At 29.4% G+C, this 12,063-nt stretch overlaps 1 protein-coding gene across 9 annotated transcripts in view; it reads left to right on the forward strand.

The window, feature by feature from the left end:
* Positions 1 to 12,063, forward strand: part of LOC140667171 (bifunctional 3'-phosphoadenosine 5'-phosphosulfate synthase-like) — a 52,534-nt gene that overhangs the window by 20,003 nt on the left and 20,468 nt on the right. Inside the window, exons 6-8 of one of the 9 annotated variants that reach the window (XR_012046969.1) lie at positions 1,721 to 2,091; positions 2,347 to 2,508; positions 2,679 to 3,206. The exons of 5 other annotated variants lie outside the window; for them this stretch is intronic. The gene's annotated coding sequence lies outside the window, so the exon portion shown is untranslated. Of the gene's footprint in view, positions 1 to 1,720; positions 2,092 to 2,346; positions 2,509 to 2,678; positions 3,207 to 5,229; positions 5,698 to 12,063 lie in introns of those variants that run through there. 3 more of the 9 variants (XR_012046968.1, XR_012046966.1, XR_012046967.1) reach the window with 3 other exon arrangements.

Below are 12,063 nucleotides of genomic sequence, written 5' to 3' on the forward strand. Positions count from 1 at the left end.
ACCGAATCACCTGTTAATGGTGGATTCCTGAGGTCATTTAAAGACGAAAATCCTAATACCAAATTTCGAGGCTACAATAATTTTCAAATGGTAGGAGTTTAAAGTTGACCAATTAACATGACAAAACTTCGCGCGCTCAGGCACGTCTCATATTAAAAGTGCCACCGCACTAAATTTAATTATCAACATTGAAATATTGATAAATTATGTATTTAATTTATTGTTAAGTTATTGTTATGTGTAATTTATTATTATTAAAATAATTTTATAAATTTATCTCCTTCATGTGCGGTTTATAAATTTCGGTATTAGAATATCTTCGCAATGACAGAAAATCCTCATAACCACCCAATTAAATTCAATGTCGATGTTGCGCGCGGAATTACAAGGATTTTCTGTCATTGCGGAGATATTCTAATACCGAAATTTATTAACCGCACATGAAGGAGATAAATTTATAAAATTACTTTAATAACAATAAATTACTACATAACAATAACTTAACAATAAATTAAATACATAATTTATCAATATTTCAATGTCGATAATTAAATTTAGTGCGGTGGCACTTTTAATATGAGACATGCCTGAGCGCGTGAAGTTTTGTCATGTTAATTGGTCAACTTTAAACTCCTACCATTTGAAAATTATTGTAGCCTCGACATTTTGGTATTAGGATTTTCGTCTCTAAATGACCTCAGGAATCCACCATTAACAGGTGATTCGGTAAGTCTGGGACACCCTGTATAGTATATAGTAGCGCAACTCTGACAATTTCAGCGTACCTGAAAAATGAAACCAGAAATAAGTTGGCGCTGGAAGTTTATATTTTTTAATAAATTATAGCTCAAACAATTTCTTCTTCTTTGCTCCCTTAGAATTTGTAATTGCTCCATTATTAATCCATAAATAAAATATTTTATAAAATATTTACAAAAAATGTAAAACTAGTAACTTTTACAAAAAACATATTTCTAATAGTTTTCCGTATTTAAAAACAGCATAAAACGATTGCTCCTTGATTGCTCTTTATTACTTTACCGTAACATTTATGATTTAAAGCATTATTAATAAATAATTAACAAATTATTAATTGGACAAGTGACAACGGCGCCTCCTATCGGCCACCGATCGGAACTACAGGGCTCAACAGTGGGATTATTGTTTATAATTATACCTCAAAGAATTTAACAATGATTTTTCGATAGAATGATTGCTCCACGGTTTCCTTATTAGAAAATTCAATTGCTTCGCTTGTAGCATTACTTTTTCCGATGCAGTAACTAAAGAACTAAACACTTTTTTGGAAATATACATTTATCAACGTTTTTTTGGCATAATTTGATTTTATAATTTTATAAAATATTAAAATATTAATGCACATCAATGTAAATTATTAAGTTAGGTTTAGAGTTTAATTCATTGTAAACCTATTGTAAACCGGATTTTATGATTGTACATATAATCTAAAGCGTAATCTACAATGAGACTTTAAGACGTAAGACTTAAGAAATTAACCAATCACAATTGAGTTTAGAAAAGAATCATGAGTATAGGCTATAGCACACGGATTTCCATAAAACATAGCCATAATACATAACATAAGCTCAAGAACCAATCAGATAGTCGTTTTAGATTTAATATGCTAAAGAAACAGAAAATTAGTAAAAACTTAAACATAAGAAAAATTTCAATCAATAGAAATTTTTTCAATCAATAGAAACGTACACGAAATCTGTAGATGTGTAAGATGGTGGTCATATGATTGTGGCACATCTATGTTCTATCTGATCAATGATGAAAAAAAGAAAAAGAAAAAGTGATATACATATATATGTCATCTGATTGTTGATTAAAAAATGGGAGATCATAATACTTATTGTTCTGATAATTTTTTGAAGTCCTCTGAATTTATAGAGGATAAAAATTGTGAAGGACTTGATGCAACCATTAATTATGAAAAAGATACCTTATTAATTGATTTAATCAAAAGTTAGCCTCATCTTTACGACAAAACTTTAAAAGATTATCGAGATCAATTAATGAAAGAAAATTCGTGACTTGAAATTGCAGAACTAATGCAATTATCAGGTAAATATTTTTTTCCATGTAAATATTTTATTTAATTTTTACTGAATTTTTTATTACTAAAATGAAGTTCTTTTTATTCATGTTGATCAAAGTAACAGTATTTCTAATCTTGTTTCTAATTTTTTATGAGAGAAACCGAAACTTGTTTATAATAAGAGTAGTTTCAACTTGATAGATCGATTTTAACATTCAGAATATTTTTATTGCAATGATTAATAAATTAAAGATTCAATTAACATTTTTATAATTTTTAAGTGAACCAATGTCAACTTAGATGGACTCGTTAAGAGAAAGATATTCAAAGGAAAGAAAACAAAGGCAAAATAAGGCAAAAAGTGAGAGTGGAAAATCAAATCGAGTAGTATGGCCACTATATGAGAGTATGAAGTTTTTTGAAAAACATATATCAAAAAGAAAGTAAGTTAATGCAATTTCGTAATGCAATTTCGTAATGCAATTTTGTTATTGACTCGCATCTGTTTTAAAATGAAAATAATTCAATCAATTTAATTAAAAATCCATTTAACATTGCTCTTTGTGCATTCTCAATCACAACATGACTTGAAATTAAACATTTTTCATTGCAGCACATACAGCAATCTATCATAACAAATAATAAACGATAAAGAAACATATCGAGTTGCTCACAAAACATTCTAAGCTTAGAGAGTTCACAGAATACTTCAGCAAGGATGTCATCTCCTAATTCTGTAGTTTCTTTAAATGGAAATCAACAACACTCATTATTTAGTGCAACAAATCCATATATTATGAAGCCTATATCAACACCTCAGCAAACATGTACATCTACACCTACACCAACATCCACTGCTTTTGAAGTACCTGCAACAATAGAAAGAAATCCATCCATATTTTCGATAGAACCTTTACATGGATCTAAATCACTAGCTGAAACTAATACAAACCGTGACAAATGTTTTATGTCTATAAGAAACAGCGAAAGTTAGAGTCAGAGAAAATAGAAGAAACTCTGTTAACGTTGACAACTCAACTATCTGATAAAATAAATAATCCTCATCTGGTTGCAAAATTAAAAATTGAAAACATCAAAGATGTTGATGATAAATTTGCAGATTTCATAGCAGCAGAATTACGTAAAAAAAAAAAAGAGAAAAAACGAATAATTGATATATTATGGACTACGGAGAATTGATATGGTTTGTCAAATTTTTGTTAAATTTTTCAAATTTTATACAAAATAATATATTTTTTTATAGCATTTTTGTGTAAACAATGTCATTGAAAAAAACATTTTTTTTACTTATTCTTACATTTTACATACGTATCAAAAATTTAATAAATATTTTGTTGATTATTTTCTCACATATAAGAGAATTGCTATATAGCGTTAACTTTATTATATATTTTTTTAAATAATATAGAAAATGAGCGAATCAAACTATGTATGATTTTGGTTCTAAATCTTATATTTCTCAATAATGCGTACGATATATGTTTCTTGATGTAACCATTTTCAGTATAGTGTTTTAAATTATAGCAAGTTTAATTGATACGAAATTGATTAATGATCAATAACAGCTATTTCTTTGAAAAAAATAAATCATTGATCGATCCTGGATCGATCAAATCTGCTAAATTCAAAAACGCTAAAAGTCAAAACGGACGAAAAATTATATATACATTACTAAACATTTATTATGCATTTTGTTAATTACATTTTTTTTATGATTAGCGATATTTTTATTGACAATAAGACTACTCGCGCAGCGTTAAGCGTATTTCTTTTAAAATGTACTTAATGATTGATTTCATATATGAAATGTTCCATAAAATCATTACAATGTGATAAGAAATTATAAATATTTTTATTTTATAAAATATTATTTTTTTTATTGAGAGAACACTTATGTTGAAAGAAATGTATAAAAATAATTTTATTTTTTAAATTTATTTATCATTAAATATAAGTTTATATGGAACATTTGTAAATTGCTTTTGATATTAATAGTTTATTTAAATCTATCTAGTATGTGTTATATGGAATGTACGTGCAAATAATCCTAGTCATTAATTTGCCTAAGTATAGAATTATTAATATTGTACTTAACATGCAAGTTAATATGTATTTCATCAAACATTGTATGAGATATTTAACAAATATATACACATACATATTACATTACATCTTTATAAAATAAGTCATTTCTTGATTTGCGTGCATTGCACTTGTATTTAAATTTCGTCCCGATTTTGTTCTCTTTGTACATAATCATGATGCCAAGGAATTTCTCTGGCTGGAGTCAAAAAATAATTTGCTGATGTTTTTCGTTGTGCATATGCTTCCATTGTTGCTCGATGAGCATTAGTTGGCACCATATTTCGAAGAGACATATCATTAATCTCTCACCAAGCACCATTTATTATTTCTTCATTGTTATTTTCACCATCAACATAGTTCGGAGGACAGTAAAATCTATTCATTGGAGTTTGTTGGTCATCTATACTTTTTAAGAAATTATAGAAGCATACTGTGCTCAAAATTATTTTGTCAACAGTCTTAGGATGCATACATATGGATTAACGCAGAACTCTCCAACGCGATACCAGGATTCCAAAAGCATTTTCGATCGTTTGTCGTGCACGAGATAATCTATAATTAAAAATTTTTTTCTTTTTATTTAAGTTTGTACCTGGATAAGGTTTCATTAAATTTTTTAACAAAGGAAATGCATCATCTCCAACAAAAAAAATTAGTTGATTTATCATACCCTGGTAGTTTTACTGCTTCTTTTGGCAAATTCAACCTTTCTTCTTTCAATAATTTTCCAAACTGAGATTCAAAAACACCAGTATCATTTTGACTTCCGTATGCTCCGACATCTATTAAGCTAAATTTATAATTATAATCACATGCAGCCATCAATACCATACTAAATGTTTTTTTATAATAAAAAAATAAACTACCAGATCGTGGAGGCGCTTGAATTACGCAATGTTTGCCATCAATTGCACCTACACAATTTGGAAAATTCTATTTATCAAGAAATCCTGCACTAAATCTCTTGTAATCTGCTTCTACAGGAGGTGAAACAAATTGATGAAACAAAACTTCCACGATAGCTCTAGTTGTTTTTTTGATGATATTATATGTTGTAGATTTTCCGATACAGTATGCTAATGCTACAGATAATATTTGATCCCCAGTCGTCAAGTATCGAAGAGTCAAAGACAAACGTAATTCAGGAGAAAGAGCTCTCTAATTATGTTTCTGGAGTTTTGGAGCTATCATTTCCAGTAATGTGTAAAAAGTATCCACTGTCATTCTTGTATATCGAAAAAACGTAACAGTATCATCTTTTAACTCTTGAAATAATCTTTCAAAGTCTCCTTGATAAAACCGATTTTGATTTATCGGTCTCACCCATCACCTTCGGCGTTGTCTTTTCTACCATCTAATGACCAACGTACTCCATTGTATAAATTGCAAAAGAAAATCAGAATCTTCCCATATATCATCCATTGCTACAAAATAAACAAAATATTAATATAATTTTTTTCTTACTTTTTTAATTATCAATATTTTTCTAATATATTTTTAGTAGAGTACGTAAATTACTTTTATTTTTATATTCATTTTATATATAATTGGCGTTAAAAAATATTTTCCAATTATTTATACAGAAAATTTTGATTAATAATTTACCTTAAAACATATAATTAATGTTATATATAATATTATATATATATAATTATTGTTATGTATATTTTATAAAATTAAATATGAGCTTAATATTACATATAATAAATAGATAAATAAGAGGCAATAGGAGCGAGGAGATTTAATTGAAAATATAGGTTTTTTTACTTTACAAATTTAGGTAATATGTCAAATAGTATATTGATATTGATACATTGGTGAATATATTAACGGATATAGTTATCTAGAAAGCGTACGTTTTGATCCAAATTTCGGATCCTCTTCAGCGCAACAATGAAAAAGAAACGAGTAATTTATGTGTAATTAGGAGTCGAATGTCTCGAACGCATCGCGTGGAAAAAACGCAAGAAGAGTGTAATCAAAAAATCAATACGCAATTGCGTGATCGAGCCGCACGATAATATTAATCCGCTGTGTATTATATCGCATGCACACTAACATAATTAAATCGGTTGTTATATTATTATATTATATGAACCGGTTAACGTTCTTTCATCTGTATAAATGGTGTCTACATTCTATTTTTTGTTCTTAATCTCAAAGCTGATTTAGTGGGTGATGGTTTGTTTTTCAAAAATGCTTGATTCTTTTTTTCACGGCTCCCATATTATTCCCGTTAAGTATTTCTCGATGGTTTCCAAACCGCGAGGCGTACAGTTAGATCGATGAAAATAAATTTTATATTAATAAATTAAATACAATAAATATTTGGTTACAATTGATGGTTCGTCGACTACCTTATCTATATAATTTATAAACTTGATTTAACTTAGAAAAAATGCTTACAGGAAGTAGATTCACCATACACGTGTTTTTTTGGAAACTGTCTCGCACTGATATTTCGCGTGTAGCTATAACGGAGGATCAGGTGGTAATGCGATCAAGGGCGAAAAATACATTTCGAGAGAAGTCGTTAGTTAGGTGACATTAGATCTTCGGCAGTTTGTTTATAATCTTCGTAAATAGCTGGTAAACATTCTGTGTCTGTTTGTAGATTTATGCTGTTTGTTTGTCGTTTAATGTGTAACATTTCCGATATCAGTCTTTTTGTATAAAAAGGCTCATTGTCCAGAATTTGTACATTATCCCAGTCGAAGTCATGATTGTAAGTTAAGCGGTGGTCAGTGATAACAGATTTGTTATTATTGGGCCTGTTTATGTTGGTCTTGTGTTCGTTTATTCTGGTCTTTAATTTTCTGCTCGTTTGACCAACATATGATGTATTGCAGTTTAAGCAATTAATTTTATAGACTACGTTTGTTTTCATGGGATTTGGGATCGGGTCTTTATGAGCCTTGATAAATTTATTGTTTTTGTTTATGCTGTAACAGGATAGTTTAACGTCAACATCTTTTAGAGCATTCTTTATTTGTTCCCTTACCGAATGTAAATACGGAATTGTAAAATGAGTTATTTTTTGAGGCTGGGGATTCTCTATTAATTAATCTTTTATTAATTAAATATTTGATACGTTTGTTCATTGTTGTGAAAATGAAATCGATTGGATAGGAGTTATCTGTTAAAATATTTATAACAAATTTAAAATCCTTTATATGTAATATTAAGGAGCTCATTCTTAATTTTATTAAATTAACGCGGGCGAAAAAATGCGTACCTTTTACTCGTCGTACTTCGACAAAGTTAAATTGTTATACGGTCCCATAGCGATAGAGTCGTTAAAGTCGTGGATTAAATTTCGCAAGCGGATTATTTACAATAAGCTAAAAATTAACTTCCTACATAAATGCATTAACCAAAACATACTTCCGCCGCATTGCCATAACTTAATAAAGAACAACAACATGACTTTTTTCAATCAAAAATCCTACAACAGCTTTACACATTCTAAAAAGAATTTTCTCATGAAGGTGATGCACTTAGAAATCAAAGATTTGTATGATTCTGTTAGGTTGGCACACAAGAAAATGTTTGAGATTACGCACCTAATTTATTTATACATACCGATATCAGTCTACACCCCTTTTTTTGCTTCTCAAAGTCGACCTCTACATTTGTATTTTATGAGAGAACAAAAAATCAAGACTTAATAAGAAATTCGATTATCTATTGAATAAACAACAAAAAGAATATAAATTAAGGACCCAACCTATTCGGTATTTTTATCAATACGATGCGTCAACATGTCAACACAAATCGGCCTATGACCAATCTGATTGTTGTTCTTACTCGTTAAAAAAACTTCTTCTTAGCAATGTAAAGAGCGACATAAAGATTGAAATTTTACCAAACTTTGACAATTTAAATCATAACAATATCTTTGAACTGAAAGACAATTGGTTTATGAACTTGTCTTCTACACACATTCCAAAGGAGATACAATGCTTCCTACAATTAGGCAATAATTTTAGCGTACCCTTCAATTCGAGAGCCAAGACAACGGTCGAATTTATCAAAAGTTTTGAAAATAGCCTGAAAAAAGTTCCCGCCGAGAAAAGGATGTTAGTGAGAAGTCGAACGCAGACCATCCTCAAATCGCTTTCCACATTTTCCTTTTCATATAAGGAAATAAATAGGAAACTAATTAATTTACAATCAATCACTAATAATTTCCTAAACGTAAACACTAACCTTATCCTTACTAGAGATGACAAGGATAACGTAACAGTGGCTCTAGATAAAGACATATATACCCACAGAATCGAAGAATTGTTATCTGATAAAGAGACTTACGTTCTATTAAACAAAAATTCAATTAATAAACTGGTTTCAAGTCTTCACGAGTTACTTCATAGGTGGAGAAAACATGAATACATCTCAACCACTGAATACCGGAAACTGTCGTTTAGTGAAGGTAACTTACCGAGAGCATACGGGTTGCCTAAAATAAGAACAACATCCCATATAGATTAATTTTTTCGTCCATTAATAGTCCATTATATAACTTAACCAGTTGGTTACACAAAATCATGTATGACAGCTTTTCCAAAGCTAAGAGCCACGTTACTAACAGTTTCGATCTAGTGAATAATCTTTCAGATGTTTATATTGAAAGTGATTATGAATTAGTCTCTCTAGATGTGATTTCGCTGTTCACTAACATTCCGATTAATCTAGCAAGAGAAAGTATATCAAAAAGATGGCATTTGATTACACAGAATTGCGACATCCCCGAACCGGAATTTTTGATGGCAATAAACTTAGTCTTAAATTCGACATTCTTCACATTTAACAATAAAATTTACCGATAAACATTTGGTACATCAATGGGCTCCCCTCTCTCTCCTATTATCGCCGATATAGTCTTTCAAGACTTAGAAGAAAAAGCATTAACATTATTGAATTTTACCCCCCCCCCCCATTTATGTTAGATATGTTGACGACATATTAATATTGGTGCCTCCCAAATTTATTGATAGTGACCATATTTAACTCATTTCACAACAGAGTACAATTCACACTTAAAACCAATGACCAAAACAAAATAAACTTTTTAGACTTCACGCTCATTTAAAAAAATAACTGTTTAAAATTTGACTGCTACCACAAGAATACCTTCTCTGGTAGATACCTAAATTTTCACTCCCAGCATCCTATCAATCAAAAGCGAAGCACAATAATAGGCTTAACCGACAGAGTATTTTTATTATCACATCCGATGTTTCAAGAAAAGATTTTTAAATTTATTATAAAGATTTAACAGATAACTCCTATCCAATCGATTTCATTTTTACAACAATGAACAAACGTATCAAATATTTAATTAATAAAAGATTAATTAATAGAGAATCCCCAGCCTCAAAAAATAACTCATATTTTACAATTCCGTATTTACATTCGGTAACGGAACAAATAAAGAATGCTCTAAAAGATGTTGACGTTAAACTATCCTGTTACAGCATAAACAAAAACAATAAATTTATCAAGGCTCATAAAGACCCGATCCCAAATCCCATGAAAACAAACGTAATCTATAAAATTAATTGTTTAAACTGCAATACATCATATGTTGGTCAAACGGGCAGAAAATTAAAGACCAGAATAAACGAACACAAGACCAACATAAACAGGCCCAATAATAACAAATCTGTTATCACTGACCACCGCTTAACTTACAATCATGACTTCGACTGGGATAAAGTACAAATTCTGGACAATGAGCCTTTTTATACAAAAAGACTGATATCGGAAATGTTACACATTAAACGAAAAACAAACAGCATAAATCTACAAACAGACACAGAATGTTTACCAGCTATTTACGAAGATTATAAACAAACTGCCGAAGATCTAATGTCACCTAACTAACGACTTCTCTCGAAATGTATTTTTCGCCCTTGATCGCATTACCACCTGATCCTCCGTTATAGCTACACGCGAAATATCAGTGCGAGACAGTTTCCAAAAAAACACGTGTATGGTGAATCTACTTCCTGTAAGCATTTTTTCTAAGTTAAATCAAGTTTATAAATTATATAGATAAGGTAGTCGACGAACCATCAATTGTAACAAGTATTTATTGTATTTAATTTATTAATATAAAATTTATTTTCATCGATCTAACTGTACGCCTCGCGGTTTGGAAACCATCGAGAAATACTTAACGGGAATAATATGGGAGCCGTGAAAAAAAGAATCAAGCATTTTTGAAAAACAAACCATCACCCACTAAATCAGCTTTGAGATTAAGAACAAAAAATAGAATGTAGACACCATTTATACAGATGAAAGAACGTTAACCGGTTCATATAATATAATAATATAACAACTGATTTAATTATGTTAGTGTGCATGCGATATAATACACAGCGGATTAATATTATCGTGCGGCTCGATCACGCAATTGCGTATTGATTTTTTGATTACACTCTTCTTGCGTTTTTTCCACGCGATGCGTTCGAGACATTCGACTCTTAATTACACATAAATTACTCGTTTCTTTTTCATTGTTGCGCTGAAGAGGATCCGAAATTTGGATCAAAACGTTCGCTTTCTAGATAACTATATCCGTTAATATATTCACCAATGTATCAATATCAATATACTATTTGACATATTACCTAAATTTGTAAAGTAAAAAAACCTATATTTTCAATTAAATCTCCTCGCTCCTATTGCCTCTTATTTATCTATTTATTATATATATTTTATAATATATAATAATTATGTAATATTGATTTAATTCTATAACAACATTAATATTATACACTTTATATAAAAACTTGCTTTTGTTACTTACTTAAATATAAATCATATAAGCCATATAAAATCAAGCAATTAGGTTAAATCACATGTGTTTTTCATGTATATAAAAAAACTATATCTTTAAACTTTCTGATTGATTTATCTTCGTCTATCTAAAAATATCTGATGATTGATCGAATTTGACTCTTAGGCTTACAGTTTGAATTTCAGCTTACGGATCGATTACTATTGATTGACATGTTATGTTATGCTTCTTATTGGCTAAATCCTTATGGTATATTTTTATGTTACGGCTATGGAATTTGTGTGCTATAGCCTTATGATTGATTAATTTCTTAAGTCTTACGTCTTAAAGTCTCATTGTAGATTACGCTTTAGATTATATGTACAATCATAAAATCCGGTTTACAGTAGGTTTACAATGAATTAAACTCTAATCCTAACTTAATAATTTACATTGATATGCATTAATATTTTAATATTTTATAAAATTATAAAATAAAATTGTGCCAAAAAAAAACGTTGATAAGTATATATTTCCAAGAAAGTGTTTGGTTCTTTAGTTACTGCATCGGAAAAAGTAATGCTATAACGGAGCAATTGAATTTTCTAATAAGGAAACCGTGGAGCAATCATTCTATCGAAAAATCATTGTTAAATTCTTTGAGGTATAATTATAAACAATAATCCCACTGTTGAGCCCTGTAGTTCCGATCGGTGGCCGATAGGGGGCGCCGTTGTCACTTGTCCAATTAATAATTTGTTAATTATTTATTAATAATGCTTTAAATCATAAATGTTACGGTGAAATAATAAAGAGCCATCAAGGAGCAATCGTTTTATGCTGTTTTTAAATACGGAAAACTATTAGAAATATGTTTTTTGTAAAAGTTACTAGCTTTACGTTTTTTGTAAATATTTTATAAAATATTTTCTACACAAATGCATGAATTATAACATACTTCCGCCGCATTGCCATAATTTAATAAAAAACAACAATATAACTTTTCTTAACCGCAAATCCCATAACATCTTTACACATTTTAGAAAGAATTTCCTCATGAAGGTGATACGCTTAGAAATCAAGGATTTATACGATTCTGTTAGGC

The sequence above is a fragment of the Anoplolepis gracilipes genome, chromosome 6 (genome assembly GCF_047496725.1).
Source record: "Anoplolepis gracilipes chromosome 6, ASM4749672v1, whole genome shotgun sequence".
Classification (NCBI taxonomy): domain Eukaryota; kingdom Metazoa; phylum Arthropoda; class Insecta; order Hymenoptera; family Formicidae; genus Anoplolepis; species Anoplolepis gracilipes.